Raw genomic sequence first — 22,224 nt, 5'->3', positions numbered from 1 at the left:
AGCTGAAAACACTAATATTTTTGGGGGAAAAAAGGAAGATAAAAATCTGAAAACAAGCTGTACTTTGCCCCCGCTATCCGAGGTGTAAAGTGCTCAACTAACTTTATTGTAACGTTGCAAAACCATAAAAGCACCTACGCTGTTTTCTTTCTTTTAATTGATTGCCACTTTCTTAGTTAAGCAATCCCGTGGGTAGCCAGAACTCGAGTAGTGGACCACGGCTCAATACACATACACACGCGCAGCAGTGCCGGCGCCGGCCCGGTTGCTATGGAGACGCGTTGTGTCGGCTTTTCCTGTATTGATTCGAAAGAAGTGACGTTGCAGGCTGTTCCCGTCATGCACTGCGAGAACCGAGCGTGAAAGGGGAGGGTGAGCGAGATACAGCAGCGCCGCCATATTGGCACCGCGGAACAAACCGAAATTTGGGAGACCGGGTATCAGGCAAGTGAGGAACCCAAATGTGGGGTAGGCGGTGGGTTATCTATACACACACATATAGCATGTATACTCAGGTGCTGTAGGTCCGTTCATTTCAGACGGCTGATACCCGCCTACGCTCCCCGCCCCCCAGTGCCTGTAACACAAACACCTCTCACCCCTCTGCTCTGTCCATGTAGTCCCGGTAGCTGATAGATAACAGATCCTTCTTATTGACAGAGTACAGTGTGATGTATATACGCTATAGCATGTCATTGTACCTGCTGTACGCGTCCTTCCTCAGATGTAATGCCAGTACATATATCCCATCTCCTCTGATGAATTTTGGCCATACATCACTGTTACTCCTACATGGCACATCTGCCCCCCTCCTCTGTCTCACCCATGTCCTTCATCACACTCGTACATAAATAAAGGGCAGTATGTGTGTAGTATGTGCCAGCAGCGGTGTGTGACCCTGCTCAGCAAGCTGCTAGTCCCTTCAGTCCTTATTTACAACGATTGTCTATTCGGTTTGATGCATGTCACTCTGATGAGTGTTTATGATGTGTCCATGTATCATAGCTGATTATACACCTTTCAGAACAAATGTTTTGCTATGGTGTGTCAGACGAGTTCTTGCTTGACTATCCTGTCACACATCTGGTGTGTTTTAAATTGGGATTGAGGCTTCTATGGCCATATACCTGAAGAACATGTTTGTAAATTATATTTCTCTAACGTCCTTGAGGATGCTGGGACTCCGTAGGGACCATGGGGAATAGACGGGCTCCGCAGGAGATAGGGCACTTTAAGAAAGCTTTGGATTCTGGGTGTGCACTGGCTCCTCCCTCTATGCCCCTCCTCCAGACCTCAGTTTTTACACTGTGCCCAGAGCAAGATGGGTGCACTGCAGAGAGCTCTCCAGAGTTCTCTGCCTAGAAGCATTTTTGTATGGATTTTTACTACTTTTTCACAGGGAGCACTGCTGGCAACAGGCTCCCTGCATCGAGGGACTGAGGAGAGAGGGGCAGACCTTCTTGTCAAAGATAGGCTCTGCTTCCTCGGCTACTGGACACCATTAGCTCCAGAGGGGGTGAACGCAGGTTCTTACTGGGCGTCCACCCCTGGAGCCGCGCCACCGTTCTCCTCACAGAGCCAGAAGACAGAAGTCGTCAGGCGGCAGAAGCCTTCAGCTTCACTGAGGTAACGCACAGCACTGCAGCTGTGCGCCATTGCTCCCATACACCTCACACACTCCGGTCACTGGCAGGGTGCAGGGCGCAGGAAAGGGGGCGGGGGCGCCCTGGGCCGCAATATAAACCTCTGCATGGCAAAAAGACTATATACATGTACAGGTGGGCTCTGTACATGTATATAAAAGAGCCCCCGCCATATTTTACTAAGTTTGTGCGGGACAGAAGCCTGCCGCCGAGGGGGCGAGGCTTCTCCCTCAGCACTCACCAGCGCCATTTTCTCTCCACAGCACTGCTGAGAGGAAGCTCCCCGGACTCTCCCCTGCTTACACACGGTGAAAGGGTGCTTAAAAGAGGGGGTGTTACATATTTGGCGGTTAACATATTACACAGCGCTGCTGGGGAAAAAACTATTTGTGTGATCTCCAGGGTTTTTGCGCTGGGGTGTGTGCTGGCATACTCTCTCTGTCTCTCCAAAGTGCCTTGACAGGGATACTGTCTTCAGAAAAGGGGTTCCCTGTGTGTGTGTGAAGTGTGTCGGTACGCGTGTGTCGACATGTTTGACGAGGAAGGCTCGCTTACTGTGGAGGGGGAGTGTTTGAATGTCAGGTCGCCGTCGGCAACGCCGACACCGGAATGGGTGGATATGCTGAATGTCTTGAATGCAAATGTCAATCTATTGCATAAAAGGTTAGACAAGGCAGAAGCTAGGGATCAGTCAGGTAGCCAGTCCATGCCTGTCCCTGTGCCTCCAGGCCCGTCGGGGTCTCAGAAGCGCACCATATCCCAGATCGATGACACAGATACCGACACAGAGTCTGACTCTAGTGTCGACTATGAAGATGCTTATGGCCATTAAAGAGGTTTTGCATATTACTGAGGAACCCCCTGTCCCTGACACGAGGGTACACATGTATAAAGAGAAAAAGCCTGAAGTCACTTTTTCATCATCATTTGAATTAAGTGAATTGTGCGAAAAGGTTTGGGAATCTCCAGATAGGAGACCACAAGCTCCCAAAAGGATTCTTATGGCGTATCCCTTTCCACAAACTGATAGGATACGCTGGGAATCTTCACCAAAAGTGGACAAGGCGCTGACACGCTTGTCCAAAAAGGTGGCACTGCCTTCTCAGGATACGGCTTCCCTCAAGGAACCAGCTGATCGCAGGCAGGAAATTACCTTGAAGCACATTTACACTTACTCAGGTACTATTGCTAGACCGGCTATGGCGTCGGCCTGGGTTTGTAGTGCGGTTGTGGCATGGGCAGATTCCTTATCTACGGAGATTGACACCTTAGATAGGGATACCATTCAAATGACCTTAAAGCAGTCATTCCCAACCACGGTCCTCAAGGCACACCAACAGTGCAGGTTTTAGTGATATCCAGGCTGCAGCACAGATGGTTAAATCAAAATAACTAAGCTACTAATTAAGTCACCTGTGCTGAAGCCTGGATAGCACTAAAACCTGCACTGTTGGTGTGCCTTGAGGACCGTGGTTGGGAAAGCCTGCCTTAGAGCATATCAGAGATGCTGCCTTGTATATGAGAGATGCGCAGAGAGACATTTGTTTATTAAGCTCCAGAATAAATGCTATGTCTATTTCTGCTAGGCGGCTCCTGTGGACCCGGCAGTGGACGGGAGATGCCGATTCTAAGCGGCACATGGAGTCCTTGCAGTACAAGGGGGAGGAGTTGTTTGGAGACGGCCTCTCGGATCTCGTCTCTACGGCTACGGCTGGTAAGTCGAATTTCTCTATCGTCCTAAGTGGATGCTGGGGTTCCTGAAAGGACCATGGGGAATAGCGGCTCCGCAGGAGACAGGGCACAAAAGTAAAGCTTTTACAGGTCAGGTGGTGTGTACTGGCTCCTCCCCCTATGACCCTCCTCCAGACTCCAGTTAGATTTTTGTGCCCGGCCGAGAAGGGTGCAATTCTAGGTGGCTCTCATAAAGAGCTGCTTAGAGAGTTTAGCTTAGGTTTTTTATTTTACAGTGATTCCTGCTGGCAACAGGATCACTGCAACGAGGGACAGAGGGGAGAAGAAGTGAACTCACCTGCGTGCAGGATGGATTGGCTTCTTGGCTACTGGACATGAAGCTCCAGAGGGACGATCACAGGTACAGCCTGGATGGTCACCGGAGCCACGCCGCCGGCCCCCTCACAGATGCTGAAGCAAGAAGAGGTCCAGAATCGGCGGCTGAAGACTCCTGCAGTCTTCTTAAGGTAGCGCACAGCACTGCAGCTGTGCGCCATTTTCCTCTCAGCACACTTCACACGGCAGTCACTGAGGGTGCAGGGCGCTGGGGGGGGGGCGCCCTGGGAGGCAAATGAAAACCTTTAAAAAGGCTAAAAATACCTCACATATAGCCCCAGAGGCTATATGGAGATATTTACCCCTGCCTAAATGTACTAAATAGCGGTCAGGAAGGCTCCCAGGTCTCTCCCCTGCACTGCACTACAGAAACAGGGTATAACAGAGAGGGGGGGAAAAATAAATGGCAATATATTAATATAAAAGCAGCTATAAGGGAGCACTTAATCATAAGGCTATCCCTGTCATATATAGCGCTTTTTGGTGTGTGCTGGCAGACTCTCCCTCTGTCTCCCCAAAGGGCTAGTGGGTCCTGTCTTCGTATAGAGCATTCCCTGTGTGTCTGCTGTGTGTCGGTACGTGTGTGTCGACATGTATGAGGACGTTATTGGTGTGGAGGCGGAGCAATTGCCAAATATGAGGATGTCACCTCCTAGGGGGTCGACACCAGAATGGATGCCTTTATTTGTGGAATTACGGGATAGCGTCAACTCGCTTAAGCAGTCGTTTGCCGACATGAGGCGGCCGGACACTCAATTAGTGCCTGTCCAGGCGCCTCAAACACCGTCAGGGACTGTAAAACGCCCCTTGCCTCAGTCGGTCGACACAGACCCAGACACAGGCACTGATTCCGGTGGTGAAGGTGACGAATCAACCATATTTTCCAGTAGGGCCACACGTTATATGATTTTGGCAATAAAGGAGATGTTACATTTAGCTGATACTACAGGTACCACTAAACAGGGTATTATGTGGGGTGTGAAAAAACTACCAGTAGTTTTTACCGAATCAGAAGAATTAAATGACGTGTGTGATGAAGCGTGGGGTGCCCCGATAAAAAACTGCTAATTTCAAAGAAGTTATTGGCTTTATACCCTTTCCCGCCAGAGGTTAGGGAGCGCTGGGAAACACCTCCTAGGGTGGACAAAGCGCTAACACGCTTATCAAAACAAGTGGCGTTACCCTCTCCTGAGACGGCCGCACTTAAAGATCCATCAGATAGGAGGATGGAAAATATCCAAAAAGGTATATACACACATGCAGGTGTTATACTACGACCAGCTATTGCGACTGCCTGGATGTGCAGTGCTGGGGTAGTTTGGTCAGAGTCCCTGATCGAAAATATTGATACCCTGGACAGGGACAATATTTTACTGTCGTTAGAACAAATAAAGGATGCATTTCTTTATATGCGTGATGCACAGAGAGATATCTGCACACTGGCATCACGGGTAAGTGCTATGTCCATTTCGGCCAGAAGAGCTTTATGGACACGACAGTGGACAGGCGATGCGTAGAGGAGTTATTTGGGGTCGGTCTATCGGATTTGGTGGCCACGGCTACGGCCGGGAAATCCACCTTTCTACCTCAAGTCACTCCCCAACAGAAAAAGGCACCGACCTTTCAACCGCAGCCCTTTCGTTCCTTTAAAAATAAGAGAGCAAAGGGCTATTCATATCTGCCACGAGGCAGAGGACGAGGGAAGAGACAGCAACAGGCAGCTCCTTCCCAGGAACAGAAGCCCTCCCCGGCTTCTACAAAAGCCTCAGCATGACGCTGGGGCTTCGCAAGCGGACTCGGGGGCGGTAGGCGGTCGTCTCAAGAATTACAGCGCGCAGTGGGCTCACTCGCAGGTAAATCCCTGGATCCTGCAGATAATATCTCAGGGGTACAGGTTGTAATTAGAGACAGAGCCACCTCGCCGTTTCCTGAAGTCTGCTTTACCAACGTCCCCCTCAGAAAGGGAGACGGTTTTGGAAGCCATTCACAAGCTGTATTCTCAGCAGGTGATAGTCAAGGTACCTCTTCTACAACAAGGGAAGGGGTATTATTCCACTCTTTTTGTGGTACCGAAGCCGGATGGCTCGGTAAGGCCTATTCTAAATCTGAAGTCCTTGAACCTGTACATAAAGAAGTTCAAGTTCAAGATGGAGTCACTCAGAGCAGTGATAGCGAACCTGGAAGAAGGGGACTTTATGGTATCCTTGGACATCAAGGATGCGTATCTCCACGTTCCAATTACCCCTCACACCAGGGGTACCTCAGTTTCGTTGTACAAAACTGTCACTATCAGTTTCAGACGCTGCCGTTTGGTTTGTCCACGGCACCTCGGGTCTTTACAAAGGTAATGGCCGAGATAATATTTCTTCTTCGAAGAAAAGGCGTATTAATTATCCCATACTTGGACGATCTCCTAATAAGGGCAAGGTCCAGAGAACAGCTAGAGATGGGTTTAGCACTATCTCAAGAGGTGCTAAAGCAGCACGGATGGATTCTGAATATTCCAAAATCCCAATTAATGCCGACAACTCGTTTGCTGTTCCTGGGGATGATTCTGGACACAGTTCAGAAAAAGGTTTTTCTTCCCGAAGAAAAAGCCAAGGAGTTATCTGACCTGGTCAGGAACCTCCTAAAACCAGGAAAGGTGTCTGTACATCAATGCACAAGAGTCCTGGGAAAAAATGGTAGCTTCTTACGAAGCAATCCCTTTCGGCAGATTCCGTGCAAAGGGATCTGTTGGACAAATGGTCAGGGTCGCATCTTCAGATGCACCTGCGGATAACCCTGTCGCCGAGGACAAGGGTATCCCTTCTGTGGTGGTTGCAGGAGGCTCATCTATTGGAGGGCCGCAGATTCGGCATGCAGGATTGGATCCTGGTGACCACGGATGCCAGCCTGAGAGGCTGGGGAGCAGTCACACAGGGAAGAAATTTCCAGGGAGTGTGGTCGAGCCTGAAAAAGTCTCTTCACATAAGCATTCTGGAACTAAGAGCAATCTACAATGCTCTAAGCCAGGCGGAACCTCTGCTTCAAGGAAGACCGGTGTTGATCCAGTCGGACAACATCACGGCAGTCGCCCATGTAAACAGACAGGGCGGCACAAGAAGCAGGAGGGCAATGGCAGAAGCTGCCAGGATCCTTCGCTGGGCGGAGAATCACGTGATAGCACTGTCAGCAGTATTCATCCCGGGCGTGGACAACTGGGAAGCAGACTTCCTCAGCAGACACGACCTTCACCCGGGAGAGTGGGGACTTCATCCAGAAGTTTTCCACATGCTATTAAACCGTTGGGTAAAACCAATGGTGGACATGATGGCGTCTCGCCTCAACAAAACACTGGACAGGTATTGCGCCAGGTCAAGAGATCCGCAGGCAATAGCTGTGGACGCGCTGGTAACACCTTGGGTGTACCAGTCGGTATATGTGTTTCCTCCTCTGCCTCTCATACCAAAGGTATTGAGGATTATACGGCAAAGAGGAGTAAGACTAGTGGCTCCGGATTGGCCAAGAAGGACTTGGTACCCGGAACTTCAAGAGATGGTCACGGACGATCCGTGGCCTCTACTTCTGAGAAGGGACCTGCTTCAGCAGGGTCCTTGTCTTTTTCAAGACTTACCGCGGCTGCGTTTGACGGCATGGCGTTTGAATGCCAGATCCTAAAAGGAAAAGGCATTCCAGAAGAAGTCATTCCTACCTTGATAAAGGCAAGGAAGGAAGTCACCGCGAAGCATTATCGCCGTATTTGGCGAAAATATGTTGCGTGGTGCGAGCAGCGGAGTGCTCCGATGGAGGAATTTCAACTGGGTCGTTTTCCTACATTTCCTGCAATCAGGATTGTCTATGGGTCTCCAATTGGGATCTATTAAGGTTCAAATTTCGGCCCTATCAATATTCTTCCAAAAAGAATTGGCCTCAGTCCCTGAGGTCCAGATTTTTATCAAAGGAGTACTGCATATACAGCCTCCTGTGGTGCCTAAGGTGGCACCGTGGGATCTAAATGTAGTTTTAGATTTCCTCAAATCCAATTGGTTTGAACCACTAAAGAATGTGGATTTGAAATATCTCACATGGAAAGTGACTATGTTACTGGCCCTGGCTTCGGCCGGGAGAGTATCTGAACTGGCGGCTTTGTTTTATAAAAGCCCTTATTTAATTTTCCATTCGACATAGGGCAGAGCTGCGGACGCGTCCGCATTTTCTCCCTAAGGTGGTATCAGCGTTTCACCTGAACCAGCCTATTGTAGTGCCTGCGGCTACAGACGACTTGAAGGACTCCAAGTTGTTGGACGTTGTCAGAGCCTTAAAAATATACATTTAAAGGACGGCTGGAGTCAGAAAATCTGACTCGCTGTTTATACTGTATGCACCCAACAAGTTGGGTGCACCTGCTTCTAAGCAGTCGATTGCTCGTTGGATTTGTAACAAAATTCAACTTGTACATTCTGTGGCAGGCCTGCCACAGCCTAAATCTGTTAAGGCCCATTCCGCAAGGAAGGTGGGCTCATCTTGGGCGGCTGCCCGAGGGGTCTCGGCATTACAACTCTGCCGAGCAGCTACGTGGTCAGGGGAGAACACGTTTGTAAATTTTTACAAATTTGATACCCTGGCAAAGGAGGACCTGGAGTTCTCTCATTCGATGCTGCAGAGTCATCCGCACTCTCCCGCCCGTTTGGGAGCTTTGGTATAATCCCCATGGTCCTTTCAGGAACCCCAGCATCCACTTAGGACGATAGAGAAAATAAGAATTTACTTACCGATAATTCTATTTCTCGGAGTCCGTAGTGGATGCTGGGCGCCCATCCCAAGTGCGGATTATCTGCAATACTTGTACATAGTTATTGTTAACTAATTCGGGTTATTGTTTAGGAAGCCATCTTTCAGAGGCTCCTCTGTTATCATACTGTTAACTGGGTTTAGATCACAAGTTGTACGGTGTGATTGGTGTGGCTGGTATGAGTCTTACCCGGGATTCAAAATCCTCCCTAATTGTGTACGCTCGTCCGGGCACAGTACCTAACTGGAGTCTGGAGGAGGGTCATAGGGGGAGGAGCCAGTACACACCACCTGACCTGTAAAAGCTTTACTTTTGTGCCCTGTCTCCTGCGGAGCCGCTATTCCCCATGGTCCTTTCAGGAACCCCAGCATCCACTACGGACTCCGAGAAATAGAATTATCGGTAAGTAAATTCTTATTTTCTTACCTTATGTCCCCCCGCAGCATACTAAGAAGGCACCTCATTATCAAATGCAGTCCTTTCGTTCCAATAAAAACAAGAAGGTGCGGGGATCGTCCTTTGTTACCAGAGGGAAAGGCAGGGGAAAGAAGCTGCACACAGCTAGTTCCCAAGACCAGAATCCTCCCCTGCGTCTGCAAAGTCCACCGCATGACGCTGGGGCTTCCCGGGGGGAGGCAGATCTGGTGGGGGCTCATCTTCGGTTTTTCAGCCACGTCTGGGTTCAATCGCAGGTGGATCCCTGGGCATTAGAGATTGTTTCTACAGGCTAGAATTCGAAGACTTGCCTCCTCGCCGGTTTTTCAAATCGGCTCTGCCGACTTCCCCGTCAGAGAGGGAGTCAGTGTTGACAGCAATCCAAAAATTGTATGTTCAACAGGTGATTGTCACAGTTCCTCATCTCCAGCAGGGAGTGGGATATTATTAAACCCTGTTTGTGGTCCCGAAACCGGACGGTTCGGTCAGACCCATATTAAACCTAAAATCTCTGAACTTGTACTTGAAAAGGTTCAAGTTCAAAATGGAATCACTCCGGGCGGTCATCGCCAGCCTGGAGGGGGGGGATTGGATGGTGTCCCTGGACATAAAGGATGCATACCTTCATGTTCCAATATTCCCCCCCCCCATCAGGCGTTCCTGAGATTTGCAGTGCAGGACTGTCACTACCAATTTCAGACGTTGCCGTTTGGGCTTTCCACGGGCCCGAGGGTTTTCACCAAGGTAATGGCGGAAATGATGGTGCTCCTGCGCAGGCAGGGGGTCACAATTATCCCATACTTGGACGATCTCCTAATAAAGGCGAGATCTCGGGAGAAGTTGCTGGACAGCGCGTCTCTGTCCATGAAGACGTTGCAGCTACACGGCTGGATTCTCAATATACCGAAGTCCCAGCTAGTTCCTACAACGCGTCTGACCTTTCTGGGCCTGATTCTAGACACAGACCAGAAAAAGGTTTTTCTTCCGATCGAAAAGGTTCAGGAACTCATGACCATGGTCAGGAACCTATTGAAACCAAAGAAGGTTTCAGTGCATCAGTGCACGCAGGTCCTGGGGAAGATGGTGGCTTCATACGAGGCCATCCCTTTCGGCAGATTCCATGCGAGGACTTTTCAATGGGACCTCTTGGACAAGTGGTCCGGGTCCCATTTACAAATGCATCAAAGGATCACCCTGTCTCCCTGGACCAGGGTATCTCTCCTGTGGTGGCTGAACAGTGCTCACCTTCTAGAGGGTCGCAGGTTCGGCATTCAGGACTGGGTCCTGGTGACCACGGACGCAAGCCTCCGAGGCTGGGGAGCAGTGGCACTGGGAAGAAATTTCCAAGGTCTCTGGTCAAGTCTGGAGACTTGTCTCCACATCAACGTCCTGGAGTTGAGGGCCATATACAACGCCCTGCGTCAAGCGGAGAACTTACTTCGGAGAAGACCGGTTCTGATTCAGTCAGACAATGTCACGGCAGTGGCTCATATAAACCGCCAAGGCGGAACAAGGAGCAGAGTGGCCATGGCAGAAGCGACCAGGATTCTACGCTGGGCGGAAGGCCATTTAAGCGCGCTGTCAGCAGTGTTCATCCTGGGGGTGGACAACTGGGAGGCGGGCTTCCTCAGCAGGCACGACCTGCTACCGGGGGAGTGGGGACTTCATCAAGAAGTCTTTGCACAGATCGCGGATCGGTGGGGACTGCCTCAAATAGACATGATGGCGTCCCGTCTCAACAAAAAGCTAAAGCGGTATTGCGCCAGGTCAAGGGACCCTCAGGCGGTAGCGGTAGACGCTCTGGTGACACCTTGGGTGTTCATATCGGTCTATGTGTTTCCTCCTCTTCCTCTCATACCCAAGGTGTTGAGAATTGTAAGAATAAACAGGGTTAGAACAATCCTCATTGTTCCAGATTGGCCACGGAGGACTTGGTATCCGGAACTGCAAGAGTTGCTCACAGAAGATCCGTGGCCTCTTCCTGTACGGCAGGACCTGCTGCAGCAGGGGCCTTGTCTGTTCCAAGACTTACCGCGGCTGCGTTTGACGGCATGGCGGTTGAACGCTGGATCCTAGCGGAAAAAGGAATTCCGGAGGAAGTCATTCCTACCCTGATCAAGGCTAGGAAAGACGTTACGTTGAAACATTATCACCGTATATGGCGGAAATATGTTTCTTGGTGTGAGGCCAGAGCTGCTCCTACGGAGGAGTTCCATTTGGGCCGTCTACTTCACTTCCTTCAAACAGGAGTGACCTTGGGCCTAAAATTAGGGTCCATAAAGGTCCAGATTTCGGCCTTATCCATTTTCTTTCAAAGAGCCTCTCTTCCTGAGGTACAGACTTTTGTGAAGGGGGTGCTGCATATTCAGCCTCCCTTTGTGCCTCCGGTGGCGCCTTGGGATCTTAACGTGGTGTTACGTTTCCTCAAGTCACCTTGGTTTGAACCACTTAAAACTGTGGAGTTGAAATTCCTCACGTTGAAAATTGGTCATGTTGTTGGCGTTGGCTGCGGCGAGACGTGTTTCCGAATTGGCGGCTTTATTGCATAAAAGCCCATACTTTGGTTTTTCACGTGGATAGGGCAGAGTTGAGGACTCGTCCTCACTTTCTGCCAAAAGTGGTCTCATCTTTTTATGTGAACCAACCTATTGTCGTGCCTGTGGCTACAAGGGACTTGGAGGATTCCGAGTCCCTGGATGTAGTCAGGGCTTTGAAGATTTATGTGACCAGAACGGCTCGGATCAGGAAGACTGAAGCTTTGTTTGTTCTTTATGCGGCCAACAAGGTTGGCGCCCCTGCTTCAAAGCAGACTATTGCTAGCTGGTTCTGTAACACGATTCAGCAGGCACATTCTACGGCAGGATTGCCGTTACCGAAATCGGTTAAGGCCCACTCCACTAGGAAAGTGGGCTCTTCTTGGGCGGCTGCCCGAGGGGTCTCGGCATTACAGTTGTGCCGAGCAGCTACTTGGTCGGGGACAAACACCTTTGCAAAGTTCTATAAGTTTGATACCCTGGCTGAGGAGGACCTCCTGTTTGCTCAATCAGTGCTGCAGAGTCATCCGCACTCTCCCACCCGTTTGGGAGCTTTGGTATAATCCCCATGGTCCTTACGGAGTCCCAGCATCCTCAAGGACGTTAGAGAAAATAAGATTTTACTTACCGGTAAATCTATTTCTCGTAGTCCGTAGAGGATGCTGGGCGCCCGTCCCAAGTGCGGACTTCTTCTGCATGACTTGTATATAGTTATTGCTTACATAAGGGTTATGTTATAGTTTTCGGTGACACCGTGGCTATGTTGTTGTTCATACTGTTAACTTGGTAAGTTTATCATAAGTTATATGGTGTGGCTGGTATGAATCTCGCCCTTAGATTTACAAAAATCCTTCCTAGTACTGTCCATCTCCTCTGGGCACAGTTTCCCTAACTGAGGTCTGGAGGAGGGGCATAGAGGGAGGAGCCAGTGCACACCCAGAATCCAAAGCTTTCTTAAAGTGCCCTATCTCCTGCGGAGCCCGTCTATTCCCCATGGTCCTTACGGAGTCCCAGCATCCTCTACGGCTACGAGAAATAGATTTACCGGTAAGTAAAATCTTATTAATGTTCACAAGAAATGTTTTCACATTTACAGTGTGAGAATAAGGTGATATGTCAAGAAATAATAAGAATTTACTCATCGGTAATTCTATTTCTCGTAGTCCGTAGTGGATGCTGAAAACTCCGTAAGGACCATGGGGAATAGCGGGCTCCGCAGGAGACTGGGCACTCTAAAAGAAAGATTAGGTACTATCTGGTGTGCACTGGCTCCTCCCTCTATGCCCCTCCTCCAGACCTCAGTTAGGGAAACTGTGCCAGGAAGAGCTGACACAATAAGGAAAGGATTTGGAATCCCGGGTAAGACTCAAACCAGCCACACCAATCACACCGTACAAATTTGTGATACTATACCCAGTTAACAGTATGAATAACAACTGAGCCTCACGAAAAGATGGCTCATAACAATAACCCTTTAGTTAGGCAATAACTATATACAAGTATTGCAGACAATCCGCACTTGGGATGGGCGCCCAGCATCCACTACGGACTACGAGAAATAGAATTACCGGTGAGTAAATTCTTATTTTCTCTGACGTCCTAGTGGATGCTGGGAACTCCGTAAGGACCATGGGGATTATACCAAAGCTCCCAAACGGGCGGGAGAGTGCGGATGACTCTGCAGCACCGAATGAGCAAACTCAAGGTCCTCCACAGCCAGGGTATCAAACTTGTAGAATTTTGCAAATGTGTTTGAACCCGACCAAGTAGCAGCTCGACAAAGCTGTAAAGCCGAGACCCCTCGGGCAGCCGCCCAAGAAGAGCCCACCTTCCTCGTGGAATGGGCTTTTACTGATTTTGGATGCGGCAGTCCAGCCGCAGAAAGTGCAAGTTGAATCGTGCTATAGATCCAGCGAGCAATAGTCTGCTTTGAAGCAGGATCACCCAGCTTGTTGGGTGCATACAGGATAAATATCGAGTCAGTTTTCCTGACTCTAGCCATCCTGGAAACATAGATTTCTCTAACGTCCTAAGTGGATGCTGGGGACTCCGTCAGGACCATGGGGAATAGCGGCTCCGCAGGAGACAGGGCACAAAAATAAAGCTTTAGGATCAGGTGGTGTGTACTGGCTCCTCCCCCTATGACCCTCCTCCAAGCCTCAGTTAGGTTTTTGTGCCCGTCCGAGCAGGGTGCAATCTAGGTGGCTCTCTTAAAGAGCTGCTTAGAAAAAGTTTTTTAGGTTTTTTATTTTCAGTGAGTCCTGCTGGCAACAGGCTCACTGCATCGAGGGACTTAGGGGAGAGAATTTCAACTCACCTGCGTGCAGGATGGATTGGATTCTTAGGCTACTGGACACCATTAGCTCCAGAGGGAGTCGGAACACAGGTCTCGCCCTGGGGTTCGTCCCGGAGCCGCGCCGCCGACCCCCCTTACAGATGCTGAAGATTGAAGGTCCGGAAACAGGCGGCAGAAGGCTTTTCAGTCTTCATGAAGGTAGCGCACAGCACTGCAGCTGTGCGCCATTGTTGTCACACACTTCACACCAAGCGGTCACGGAGGGTGCAGGGCGCTGCTGGGGGCGCCCTGGGCAGCAATATTTCTCTGACGTCCTAGTGGATGCTGGGAACTCCGTAAGGACCATGGGGAATAGCGGCTCCGCAGGAGACTGGGCACATCTAAAGAAAGCTTTAGGATCACCTGGTGTGCACTGGCTCAGTTTTAGTTTAGGTTTATTATTTTCAGTGAGACCTGCTGGCAACAGGCTCACTGCATCGAGGGACTAAGGGGAGAAGAAGCGAACTCACCTGCGTGCAGAGTGGATTGGGCTTCTTAGGCTACTGGACATTAGCTCCAGAGGGACGATCACAGGTTCAGCCTGGATGGGTCACCGGAGCCGCGCCGCCATCCCCCTTACAGAGCCAGAAGAGCGAAGAGGTCCGGAAAAATCGGCGGCAGAAGACGATCCTGTCTTCAGATAAGGTAGCGCACAGCACCGCAGCTGTGCGCCATTGCTCTCAGCACACTTCACACTCCGGTCACTGAGGGTGCAGGGCGCTGGGGGGGGCAGCGCCCTGAGACGCAATAAATCGATAAAAAAAACCTTATATGGCTAAAATAAATGCATCACATATAACTCCTGGGCTATATGGATGCATTTAACCCCTGCCAAAACATACAGAAAAAGGATGATAAGGACGCCGAGAAAGGGGCGGAGCCTATCTCCTCAGCACACTGGCGCCATTTTCCCTCACAGCTCAGTTGGAGGGAAGCTCCCTGGCTCTCCCCTGCAGTCACTACACTACAGAAAGGGGTTAAAAAAGAGAGGGGGGCACAAATTAGGCGCAGTATATAACAATACAGCAGCTATAAAGGGAAAAACACTTATATAAGGTTATCCCTGTATATATATAGCGCTCTGGTGTGTGCTGGCAAACTCTCCCTCTGTCTCCCCAAAGGGCTAGTGGGGTCCTGTCCTCTATCAGAGCATTCCCTGTGTGTGTGCTGTGTGTCGGTACGTTGGTGTCGACATGTATGAGGAGAAAAATGATGAGGAGACGGAGTAGAGTGTCTGAAATAGTGTTGTCACCCCCTAGGGGGTCGACACCTGAGTGGATGTACTGTTGAAATTGCGTGACAGTGTCAGCTTTGTATAAAAGACAGTGGTTGACATGAGACAGCCGGCTACTCAGCTTGTGCATGTCCAGACGTCTCATACAGGGGCCCTGAAGCGCCCGTTACCTCAGATACAGACGCCGACAGGGGTACTGACTCCTGTGTCGACGGTGAAGAGACAACCGTGATTTCCAATAGGGCCACACATTGCATGATTGAGGCAATGGAAAAAGTTTACACTTTTCTGATAATATGAATACCACCAAAAAAAGGGGTATTATGTTTGGTGAGGAAAAACTTCCTGTAGTTTTCCTGAATCTGAGAAATAAAATGAGGTGTGTGATGATGCGTGGGTTTCCCCCCGATAACAATTGATATTTTCTAAAAAGTTATTGGCAGTATACCTTTTCCCGCCAGAGGTTAGGGTGCGTTGGGAAACACCCCCTAGGGTGAATAAAGCGCTCACACGCTTGTAAAGACAAGGGCTCTACCCTCTCCTGAGATGGCCGCCCTTAAGGATCCTGCTGATAGAAAGCAGGAGCGTATCCTAAAATGTATTTACACACATACTGGTGTTATACTGCGACCAGCAATCGCCTCAGCCTGGATGTGCAGTGCTGGGTTGGCGTGGTCGGATTCCCTGACTGGAAATATGATATCCTAGATAAGGACAGTATATTATTGCCTATAGAGCAATTAAAAGATGCATTTCTATATATGCAGGATGCACAGCGGAATATTTGCCGACTGGCATCAAGTATAAGTGCGTTGTCCAATTATTCCAGTAAAGTGGTCAGGTGATGCGGATTCCAAACGGCATTTGGAAGTATTGCCTTAAAAGAGGGGATGTACCCCAGGTCGCCTCTCAAAATAAGACGCCGTATTATCAGGCGCAGTCCTGGTTGGCAGGCGGACAAAAGGGTTCCTCTTTTCTGCTCGTGACAGAGGGAGAGGAAAATGGCTGCAGAGATCAGCCAGTTCCAAGGAACAGAAACCCTTTTCCGCCGCTGCCAAGCCCTCAGTATGACGCTAGGGCTTTACAAGTTCAGGCACGGTGGGGTCCCGTTCTCAATGAATTTCAGTGCGCAGTGGGCTCACTCGCAAGTAGACCCCTGGATCCTTCAGATAATATTTCAGGGGTAAAAATTGGAATTCGAGACGTATTCCCCTCGCCGTTTCCAAAAGTCTGTTTTACCGACGTCTCCCGCTGACAGGGAGGCAGTTTTGGAAGCCATTCACAAGCTGTATTCCCAGCAGGTGATAATCAAGGTACCCCTCCTGCAACAGGGAACGGGGTATTATTCCACACTATTGTGGTACCGAAGCCAGACGGCTCGGTGAGACCGATTTTAAAATCTTTGAACACTTGCATACAGAGGTTCAAATTCAAAATTGAGTCACTCAGAGCAGTGATTGCAAACCTGGAAGAAGGGGACTACATGATGTCTCGGGACATCAAGGAGGCTTACCTTCATGTCAAAATTTACCCTTCTCACCAAGGGTATTTCAGGTTATGGTACAGAACTGTATCAGTTCGGACGCTGCCGTAGGGATGGTCCACGGCACCCCGGGTCTTTACTGAAGTAATGACCGAAATGATGATATTCCTTCGAAGGAAGGGAATTTTAGTTATCCTTTACTTGGACGATTCCCTGATAAGGGTAAGATCCAGGGAACAGTTGGAGATCGGTGTAGCACTATATCAGGTAGTGTTGCGGCAGCACGATTGGATTTTCAATATTCCAAAATCACAGCTGGTTCCGACGACTTGTCTTCTGTTCCTAGGGATGATTCTGGACATAGTCCAGAAAGAAGGTGCTTCTCCCGGAGGAGAAAGCCAGGGAGTTATCCGAGCTAGTCAGGAACCTCCTAAAACCGAACCAAGTCTCAGTGCATCAATGCACAAGGGTTCTGGGTAAAAATGGTGGCTTCCTACGAAGCAATCCCATTCGGCAGATTCCACGCACAGTGGAACCTTCTGGACAAATGGTCCGGGTCGCATCTTCAGATGCTTCAGCGGATAACCCTGTCACCAGGGACAAGGGTATCCCTCCTGTGGTGGTTGCAGAGTGCTCATCTTCTAGAGGGCCGCAGATTCGGCATTCGGGACTGGGTCCTGGTGGCCACGGATGCCAGCCTGCGAGGCTGGGGAGCAGTCACACAGGGAAGGAATTTCCAGGGCTTATGGTCAAGCCTGGAGACATCTCTTCATATAAACATTCTGGAACTAAGGGCCATTTACAATGCCCTAAGTCAAGCGAAACCCCTGCTTCAGGGTCAGGCGGTATTGATCCAATCGGACAACATCACGTCAGTCGCCCACGTAAACAGACAGGGCGGCACGAGAAGCAGGAGGGCAATGGCAGAAGCTGCAAGGATTTTCGCTGGGCGGAAAATCATGTGATAGCACTGTCAGCAGTGTTCATTCCGGGAGTGGACAACTGGGAAGCAGACTTCCTCAGCAGACACGACCTTCACCCGGGAGAGTGGGGACTTCACCCAGAAGTCTTCCACCTGATTGTAAACCGTTGGGAAAAACAAAAGGTGGACATAATGGCGTCCCGTCTAAACAAAAAACTAGACAGATATTGCGCCAGGTCAAGGGACCCTCAGGCAATAGCGGTGGACGCTCTGGTACCACCGTGGGTGTACCAGTCAGTGTATGTGTTCCCTCCTCTGCCCCTCATACCAAAAGTACTGAGAATCATAAGAAGGAGAGGAGTAAGAACTATACTCGTGGTTCCGGATTGGCCAAGAAGGACTTGGTATCCGGAACTTCAAGAGATGCTCACGGACGAACCGTGGCCTCTACCTCTAAGAAAGGACCTGCTCCAGCAAGGGCCTTGTCTGTTCCAAGACTTACCGCGGCTGCGTTTGACGGCATGGCGGTTGAACGCCGGATCCTGAAGATCCCTACCCTGGTCAAGGCCAGGAAAGACGTAACCGAAAAACATTATCACCGCATTTGGCGAAAATATGTTGCGTGGGGTGAGGCCAAGAAGGCCCCTACAGAGGAATTTCAACTGGGTCGTTTCCTCCATTTCCTGCAAACAGGACTGTCTATGGGCCTAAAATTAGGGTCCATTAAGGTTCAAATTTCGGCCCTGTCGATTTTCTTCCAAAAAGAACTGGCTTCAGTGCCTGAAGTTCAGACATTTGTAAAAGGGGTACTGCATATACAGTCTCCTTTTGTGCCTCCAGTGGCACCTTGGGGATCTCAATGTTGTGTTGAGTTTCCTAAAGTCACATTGGTTTGAACCACTCACCACTGTGGACTTAAAATATCTCACATGGAAGTGACGAGTTAGCCCTGGTTTCAGCCAGGCGGGTGTCAGAATTGGCGGCTTTATCATATAAAAGCCCTTACTTAATATTTCATTCTGAAAGGGCAGAATTGAGGACTCGTCCTCAAATTTTCTACCTAAGGTGGTTTCTGCATTTCACATGAACCAACCTATGGTGGTACCTGCGGCTACTAAGGACTTGGAGGATTCCAAGTTGCTTGACGTGGTCAGGACCCTGAAAATACATGTTTCCAGGACGGCTGGAGTCAGAAAATCTGACTCGCTGTTTATCCTGTATGCACCCAACAAACTGGGTGCTCCTGCTTCTAAGCAGACGATTGCTCGTTGGATTTGTAGTACAATTCAGCTTGCACATTCTGTGGCAGGCCTGCCACAGCCAAAAATCTTAAAATGCCCACTCCACAAGGAAGGTGGGCTCATCTTGGGCAGCCGCCCGAGGGGTCTCGGCTTTACAACTTTGCCGAGCAGTTACTTGGTCAGGAGCAAATACGTTTGTAAAATTCTACAAATTTGATATCTTGGCTGAGGAGGACCTGGAGTTCTCTCATTCGGTGCTGCAGAGTCATCCGCACTCTCCCGCCCGTTTGGGAGCTTTGGTATAATCCCCATGGTCCTTACGGAGTTCCCAGCATCCACTAGGACGTCAGAGAAAATAAGAATTTACTTACCGATAATTCTATTTCTCGTAGTCCGTAGTGGATGCTGGGCGCCCATCCCAAGTGCGGATTGTCTGCAATACTGGTACATAATTATTGTTACCAAAAAATTCGGGTTATTGTTGTAGTGAGCCATCTTTTCTAGAGGCTCCTCTATTATCATGCTGTTAACTGGGTTCAGATCACAAGTTGTACAGTGTGATTGGTGTGGCTGGTATGAGTCTTACCCGGGATTCAAAATCCTTCCTTATTGTGTACGCTCGTCCGGGCACAGTATCCTAACTGAGGCTTGGAGGAGGGTCATAGGGGGAGGAGCCAGTGCACACCAGGTGATCCTAAAGCTTTCTTTAGATGTGCCCAGTCTCCTGCGGAGCCGCTATTCCCCATGGTCCTTACGGAGTTCCCAGCATCCACTACGGACTACGAGAAATAGAATTATCGGTAAGTAAATTCTTATTTTTATTACCTTAAGGCAAAAGAATACATCACATATAGCCATTAAGGCTATATGTATGTATTTAACCCATGCCACTTATCTAAATCCACGGGAGGAAAGCCCGCCGAAATAGGGGGCGGGGCTTATTCTCCTCAGCACACAGCGCCATTTTCCTGCTCAGCTCCGCTGTGAGGAAGGCTCCCAGGACTCTCCCCTGCACTGCACTACAGAAACAGGGTAAAACAGAGAGGGGGGGCATTTTTTGGCGATATACTGGATATATTTAAGCTGCTATAAGAAACAACACTTATATAAGGTTGTTCCCATATATATTATAGCGCTTGGGTGTGTGCTGGCAAACTCTCCCTCTGTCTCCCCAAAGGGCTAGTGGGGTCCTGTCTTCGATAAGAGCATTCCCTGTGTGTCTGCTGTGTGTCGGTACGTGTGTGTCGACATGTATGAGGACGATGTTGGCGTGGAGGCAGAGCAATTGCCGATAATGGTGATGTCACCCCCCAGGGAGTCGACACCGGAATGGATGGCTTTGTTTATGGAATTACGTGATAATGTCAGCACATTACAAAAATCAGTTGACGACATGAGACGGCCGGCAAACCAGTTAGTACCTGCCCAGGCGTCTCAGACACCGTCAGGGGCTGTAAAGCGCCCTTTACCTCAGTCGGTCGACACAGACCTAGACACTGAATCTAGTGTCGACGGTGATGAAACAAACGTATTTTCAAGTAGGGCCACACGTTATATGATCACGGCAATGAAGGAGGCTTTGCATATCTCTGATGCTGCAAGTACCACAAAAAGGGGTATTATGTGGGGGGTGAAAAAACTACCTGTAGTTTTTCCTGAATCAGAGGAATTAAATGATGTATGTGATGAAGCGTGGTTTAACCCAGATAGAAAAATGCTAATTTCAAAAAAGTTTATAGCATTATACCCTTTCCCGCCAGAGGTTAGGGCGCGCTGGGAAACACCCCCTAGGGTGGATAAGGCGCTCACACGCTTATCAAAACAAGTGGCGTTACCGTCTCCAGATACGGCCGCCCTCAAGGATCCAGCAGATAGGAGACTGGAAACTACCCTAAAAAGTATATACACACATACTGGTGTTATACTGCGACCGGCCATCGCCTCAGCCTGGATGTGCAGTGCTGGGGTCGTCTGGTTGGATTCCCTGACTGAAAATATTGATACCCTGGATAGGGACAGTATTTTATTGACTATAGAGCAATTAAAGGATGCTTTCCTTTATATGCGAGATGCGCAGAGAGATATTTGCACTCTGGCATCGAGAGTAAATGCGATGTCCATATCTGCCAGAAGGAGTTTATGGACGCGACAGTGGTCAGGTGATGCGGATTCCAAACGACATATGGAAGTATTGCCGTATAAAGGGGAGGAATTATTTGGCGTCGGTCTATCGGATCTGGTGGCCACGGCAACTGCCGGAAAATCCACCTTTTTACCTCAGACCCCCTCCCAACAGAAAAAGACACCGTCTTTTCAGCCGCAGTCCTTTCGGTCCTATAAGAACAAGCGGACAAAAGGACAGTCATATCTGCCTCGGGGCAGAGGAAGGGGTAAGAGAGGGCAGCAAGCAGCCCCTGCCCAGGAACAGAAGCCCTCCCAGGGTTCTGCAAAGCCCTCAGCATGACGCTGGGGCCTTACAAGCGGACTCAGGAACGGTGGGGGGTCGACTCAAGAATTTCAGCGCACAGTGGGCTTGCTCACAGGTGGACCCCTGGATTCTGCAGGTAGTATCTCAGGGTTACAGGTTGGAATTCGAGAAGTCTCCCCCTCGCCGGTTCCTAAAGTCTGCTTTGCCAACGTCTCCCTCAGACAGGGAGACGGTATTGGAAGCCATTCACAAGCTGTTTGCTCAGCAGGTGATAGTCAAGGTACCCCTCCTACAACAGGGAAAGGGGTATTACTCCACGCTATTTGTGGTACCGAAGCCGGACGGCTCGGTAAGACCTATTCTAAATCTGAAATCTTTGAACCTGTACATACAAAAATTCAAGTTCAAGATGGAGTCACCCAGAGCAGTGATAGCGAATCTGGAAGAAGGGGACTTTATGGTGTCCCTGGACATAAAGGATGCTTACCTGCATGTCCCAATTTGCCCTTCACATCAAGGGTACCTCAGGTTCGTGGTGCAAAACTGTCATTATCAGTTTCAGACGCTGCCGTTTGGATTGTCCACGGCACCTCGGGTCTTTACCAAGGTAATGGCCGAAATGATGATTCTTCTGCGAAGAAGAGGCGTATTAATTATCCCTTACTTGGACGATCTCCTGATAAGGGCAAGGTCCAGAGAACAGCTGGAGGACGGAGTAGCACTAACCCAAGTAGTACTGCAACAACACGGGTGGATTCTGAATTTTCCAAAATCTCAGTTGACCCCGACAACACGTCTGCTGTTCCTGGTAATGATTCTGGACACGGTTCAGAAAAAGGTGTTTCTTCCGGAGGAGAAAGCCAGGGAGTTATCCGAACTTGTCAGGAACCTCCTAAAACCAGGGACAGTGTCTGTACATCAATGCACAAGAGTCCTGGGAAAGATGGTGGCTTCTTACGAAGCGATTCCATTCGGCAGATTCCACGCACGAACTTTTCAGTGGGATCTGCTGGACAAATGGTCCGGATCGCATCTGCAGATGCATCAGCGGATAACCTTATCGCCACGGACAAGGGTGTCTCTTCTGTGGTGGTTGCAGAGTGCTCATCTGTTAGAGGGCCGCAGATT

The 22,224-nt window shown here is 49.6% G+C and overlaps 1 protein-coding gene across 3 annotated transcripts in view; it reads left to right on the top strand.

Moving 5' to 3' along the window:
• Positions 1 to 216: 216 nt before the first annotated feature.
• FZR1 (fizzy and cell division cycle 20 related 1) overlaps positions 217 to 22,224 on the top strand; it is a 366,770-nt gene continuing 344,762 nt past the window's right edge. Inside the window, exon 1 of one of the 3 annotated variants that reach the window (XM_063915431.1) lies at positions 217 to 444. The gene's annotated coding sequence lies outside the window, so the exon portion shown is untranslated. Of the gene's footprint in view, positions 469 to 22,224 lie in introns of all 3 variants that reach the window. The other 2 variants (XM_063915413.1, XM_063915422.1) reach the window with 2 other exon arrangements.

The sequence above is a fragment of the Pseudophryne corroboree genome, chromosome 1 (assembly GCF_028390025.1).
Source record: "Pseudophryne corroboree isolate aPseCor3 chromosome 1, aPseCor3.hap2, whole genome shotgun sequence".
Lineage (NCBI taxonomy): Eukaryota > Metazoa > Chordata > Amphibia > Anura > Myobatrachidae > Pseudophryne > Pseudophryne corroboree.
Note: the sequence above shows the minus strand (reverse complement) of the source record. Positions and strands in the feature narration are given on the sequence as shown.